This window comes from Apodemus sylvaticus, chromosome 3 (assembly GCF_947179515.1).
Source record: "Apodemus sylvaticus chromosome 3, mApoSyl1.1, whole genome shotgun sequence".
Taxonomy (NCBI): domain Eukaryota; kingdom Metazoa; phylum Chordata; class Mammalia; order Rodentia; family Muridae; genus Apodemus; species Apodemus sylvaticus.
The window spans coordinates 66,056,722-66,062,335 of record NC_067474.1 but is presented as its reverse complement, the minus strand read 5'-3'; the positions used below and the strand labels follow the sequence as shown (position 1 = coordinate 66,062,335).

General features: G+C 39.4%; 1 pseudogene; it reads right to left on the bottom strand.

The window, feature by feature from the left end:
- Nucleotides 1-3,772: 3,772 nt before the first annotated feature.
- Nucleotides 3,773-3,865, bottom strand: LOC127681925 (uncharacterized; annotated as a pseudogene).
- Between the last annotated feature and the right edge of the window lie 1,749 nt (nt 3,866-5,614).

Sequence of the window (5,614 nt, the reverse complement as noted above, 5' to 3'; positions counted from 1 at the left end):
TCTTTGAGTTCAGAATGCACCATGTTTTTAGACAATTGAAGGTAGAAATGAGGTCATTCCATTCCTGTGTCTGTGCTTGTTGGTTGCTTTCTAGTCCAATGCCATTTCTATACCAAGGCCAATGTCCCTCTTTCAGGACAGTGGGTTCTGTGCAGGTTTTCACATGGCAGGTTCTCAGCTGTTTCACAGATGGCAGTCACTAGTGACTCAGTGGTCAGCTGTTGTTCAATGCTGGGATGATTCCCTTGGGTTCTATGCCTCAAAAACATTTTTTTCACCCAGCTAAAGTAGATCAGCAAAATCAGAGGACTTGATTCTTAACTTCTTTTAAAGTTTGTCTTTCTTTCCATTTCTTTCCACTGGGGTCTTATTCCATCCATTCATATGTAAAGTGACATAGAATATTATGTCTATGCAATCTTATTTCCTGGAGTATAAAATGTGGTTTTGAGCTATTTGTCATTCTGCACAAAAAGATCCTCGCCAGGAAATAAGTAAAAATGAATGCTTGGGCCCAAGTTCTAATGATCTGGACCTTTCTAAAGTGATGAAAGTGGAGAAATAGCTCTGACTTCAAGTGCTGGCTCAAAGCTTCCCACGTGGCAATAGGTAATGCACTGGATCCTGGAAGGCTGCACTTCCTTGTTTGTGAAGTGAGAGTGGTAATAAGAAGTCAAGAAAGTGACATTAAGTGGATGAAATAATGGAAAAGTCATATGTGCAACGCAGTAGGTTCTTAGCCTATGTCATGTTCTATTATGTATCTGCTAGAACTACTTTTAACCTTCCTCCATCAAAGTGGAAGCATATATATATATGTGTGTGTGTGTGTGTGTGTGTGTGTGTGTGTGTGTGTGTATTAATTAGCTTCTTTGAGGAATCTCTGAAATTTTAGTGAGTTACTTATTTGAAATTCATGTCAGCCTGGGAGTCTCCCATCTAGTTTCTTTTCAATGAGCAAGTTGATAATGTATTAGTATGCAAAGTACACTGGACCCAGGAGACCAGTGATACCTTATTTTCAGCTCCCATCTGAGCACTAAACTTTGTTGATTCTCAGATTCTAGAAAAGCATCTAGGGCTGGCGAGATGGCTCAGTAGGTAAAGGTGCTTGCTGCCAAGCTGACACTTGGGATCTACATAGTGGAAGGAAAGGAAAGACTGCCTCAATTTTCCTCTCGCCTCCACTCACACTGCGGCAAACGTTAGTGAATGTAATAGATATATCTTTAACTATTTTACAGTGGATAAATGAATATATATTCGTTTTGTATCCTTTAATTTTCAAGAACACTATTGTTTTATATATATATATATATATATATATATATATATATATATATATATATATAAATAACTGGTTAGTCATTAGGGAAATGCAAATCGAAACAACCCTGAGATTTCACCTCACACTATTCAGAATGTCTAAGATTAAAAACTCAGGGGACAGCAGGTGTTGGTGAGGATGTGGAGAAAGAGGAACACTCCTCCACTGCTTGTGGGATTGCAAACTGGTACAACCACTCTGAAAATCAGTCTGGCGGTTCCTCAGAAACCTGGGCATGACACTTCCGGAGGACCCTGTTATACCACTCCTGGGCATATACTCAGAGGGTTTCCCAGCATGCAATAAGGACACATATTCCAGTATGTTCATAGCAGCCTTATTTATAATAGCCAGAAGCTGGAAAGAACCCAGATGGCCCTCAATGGAGGAATGGATACAGAAAATGTGGTATATTTATAGAATGGAATACTACTCAGCAATTAAAAACAATGAATTCATGAAATTCTTAGGCAAATGGCTGGAACTGGAAAATATCATCCTAAGTGAGGTAACCCATTCACAAAAGAACACACATGGAATGTAGTCACTGATAATTGGATATTAGCCCAGAAGCTCTGAATACCCAAGACAAAATTCACATATCAAATGATTCCCAAGAAGAAGGAAGGAGAGGGCCCTGGTCCTGGAAAGGCTTGATGCAGGGATGTAGGGGAGTACCAGGACAGAGAAGTGGGAGGGGGTTGATTGGAGAATGGGCAGAAGGAAGAGGGCTTATGGGACTTATGGGGATGGGGGAACTGGGAAAGGGGAGATCATTTGGAATATAAATAAAGAATATAGAAAATAAAAAAATAAAGAAATTAAAAGAAAAGTTTTCAATGGAAATGATTATTCTTTAGCGCAATTCATTTTTCTTGAATTTCATTATTGAAATTAAAGTAAATCTGACAACTACATCTAGGTAGCATGAGTTAGCAAAACCACATACAGTAACTGTGATTTCAAGGAAAAAAGTCAAAGAAATGAAATTCATTTTTAAGCATGCAGGGGAATTGAATTCACCTTTTGATAATATTATGAATGACTACTAAGACTTTTCTCATCTCCTATCCCACTGGCAGCTTCAAGATCTCCAGGTGCCAGGGTACATCACAGGGCCAGACCATTTCAAGTATATTAAGATTCACAGTCAATCCCAGGTGTATTTTGTCTAATCCTCCTTTGCAATAACTTTAAATGGCCCTTGGCATTCAATCACATCAACACTGGGGACTTTGTGGTTTTCAAGGTTGTTGAAAAAAAAAGCAAGTTAAGAATATTTAGGTTTATGCTTATTGCATTGCGCTGTAATCATATTTGCTTTCTCTCCTGACCTTTAGTCCAGAGTGCCACACAGCCAGGGAGTGTGATTGCTTACTTCAAATGACTCTTTAGAGACCATTACCGTTGGAGTTCATTGAAGAGATACCCTACCTTAAACCTGTAATTTTAAAGTACTTTTCTGAGGGATTCACATCTAGGGTTCTGTGCTACTAGGTAAATGCTCTATCACTGACAGGCCCTCTAAACCTCCCCCTCCCCCATCAACTACCATTGGTGTTGGATCTATGTCTTATCTCTTCCTGCCAATCAGTTTTGTGCTTGCACCAAAAAAAAAAAAATCACTCTTTGAAATTATGTTCTAAACTATCAGATTGTAAAATATCTGAGATAAGATTTCAAATATGTGGCAGAAGGCTTCTGCTTTGGCTCTTGTCATTGGCTTTTTAGGCACACTTACAAAAGTGATTTTTGTGATCCATCTGTGTTGAGAGGTATTGTTTGCTTTAACTGAAATTGTGTTACAGTGCATGTCCGTATTTTGTGTCTTTAATTTTTCTAATTGGTGTCCATTTGTTCTCATGCAAAATAGATTACCTGTGGGCTGGTGATAACTGTAAATACCACGACTACTTCCTCTGATGAAGTGATGAGTTAAGAGATGTACCCAAGCTGTTGTGTGAATACGTGGCTTGGGCTGGACCCAGAGCATTTCCTTCTCTGTTTTAACTATCCCTAGACCTAAGCCTTTAGATTCTTAGGCTCCATGCAATCTAATCTTCCAGGTTGGCTGATTCAATCAGCTTCTCTTCTACTTCTGACAAAAGTGTTCTGACTGGCCTCATGCAAACTTTGGCAATATGTTCTAATCTTCTGGATCCTTTTCATTCTCTGGCTAGTTCTGTCTTCACCTGTGTTTAGCCTGTTAACTTTTCTCTGTAAAACTGTCCCAGTAAAACTGCCATACACACATGCATATGAATTAGGCATATCTTATCTTGTGTGAATTGGCCATATCCTATCTCTCTGACTCTGTCAAATCTTTCTCTAATTCACCATTTTGCCTCTCAATTAGACGTCGCTTTCAAACTGCTTCTTTCTGTTAGATATTAAAGTTCTTCACTAAGGGCATATCTGTATTCCAGCCACATCATACTCTAATCCAAGGCATGTCTGCATTCTGGCTAGATCATATTTTTGTATGTGATTCCTTCTCAGATACTATACTTGATCTTAGCCAAAAGGCCGAGAAGCGATGTGATTCCTTCTCAGAAAAGCGATGTTGCTGGATCAAAATTCCTCTGCACACAATAGTCTACCAAACAATGCTATGCAGGCTTAAATTGTATGATAGATAAAAGAAGCGTCTGCCCAACTACTTTGTTCTAAGTATGAATTTGGTATTGTTACTTCAAGTTATACCAAATTATAAGGTAAGAACACCAAAACGATTTTCAAGCATATATGAGCTAGAATACAGCTCTTTTATAAAAATATGGAGTTTTATAGAAACGCTTAGACTAGTGTTTCCATGGAGGATGACCCCGTGGGAAATAGCTTACTATACAAGCATGAGAATTTGAGTATGGATCTCCAGGAGCCACACAAAAGCCAGGCCAAATGGTGCACATCTATTTTCCCCATGCACACACACAGGCAATCACACCCCACCACACACACACATGCATATACCAGATGTGTATGTATGTGTGTGCAATCACATGTGTGCATGCCTGCACACACAAGAAATACATAAACATGAAAACAGAAATTCTAATGGTTGATTTTTTCTTTTATTGAAATTAGATTCTTTTCTCATACATTGTATCCTGATTATAGGTTCCCTTTTCTCTGCTCCTCCCAGTTCAACCCCCTCACCTCTCCTCCATATCCCTGCTCTTTCTATTCTTCATTATAAAAGAAAAGGATTCTAAGAGATAAGAACCAACATGACTAAATAAAATTTAATAAGATGAAGTAAAAACTATCTTATAAACATTATTCATAGCAACCCCACAAGAGAAAGACTCCTAAGAGCAGACACAAGATTCTAATATTCACTCATTCTCACAGTCAGGAGTCCCATAAAAATACTAAATTAGTAGCTATAATACATGCTCAGAAGACCTTGTATAGGCCATGTAGGCTCTGTCCTGTTGCTTCAGTCCAGGAGCTCATAAGAACCTTGTTTAGTTGATTAAGAATGCCTTAACCTCCTGGTGTCCTCCATCCCTTCTGCCCTAACACTTTTCCCACCTCCTCTTCAGTTGGATTCCCAGAACTCTGAGGGGAGGAGTTTGATGGTGACCAACAGTTCAGACTGTCTCTCCATGTAATGTGAGGCTGTGGGTCTCTGCACCTGTTTCTGTCTCCTGCTAGAGGAAGCCTCTCTGATGATGACTGGATAATATATTTATCTATGAACATAGCAGAATATCATTAGGAATCATTTTACTGATTTCCTGTTTATTTGTTTGTTTGTTTGTTTGTTTGTTTTTAGACTAGTAGTATTTGGTTTACCCTAGGTCTCTGGGCTATCTAGTCTCTAGTTCTTTGTTACCAAGCAGTATTAGGTATGGATTCCTGCTTGTGAATTGGTCCTTAGGTCAAATGAGACACTGATTAGTTTCTTCCACAAGTTCTTTGCCACCATTGCCCTAGTATTTTTGCAGGCACAACAGATTTTGGGCCAAAGGTTTTGTGTCTGGGTTGCTGTCTGTATTTCTCTTTCAGTGGCCAACAGAGCACCTTCCCATGCCAAAAAACCCTGGAATGTAGGGCCAAGGACTCCACGTAGGCAGCAACTGGATTTCTCCTGTTCAATTAGTTCTGTGGGTGTTGTCATAAGCAATGGGGTACCATTGTCAGTTTGCAGAGAGCAACCTTTTGTCCTTGCAACATCCTAGATTAGGGATTTCTATGGGACCCCCTTGGACAGTAACTCAGTTGAATGCAACCCAGTCCTACCACTGGAAGCCTTGTCTGGCTACAAGTTTGCACTCCCTA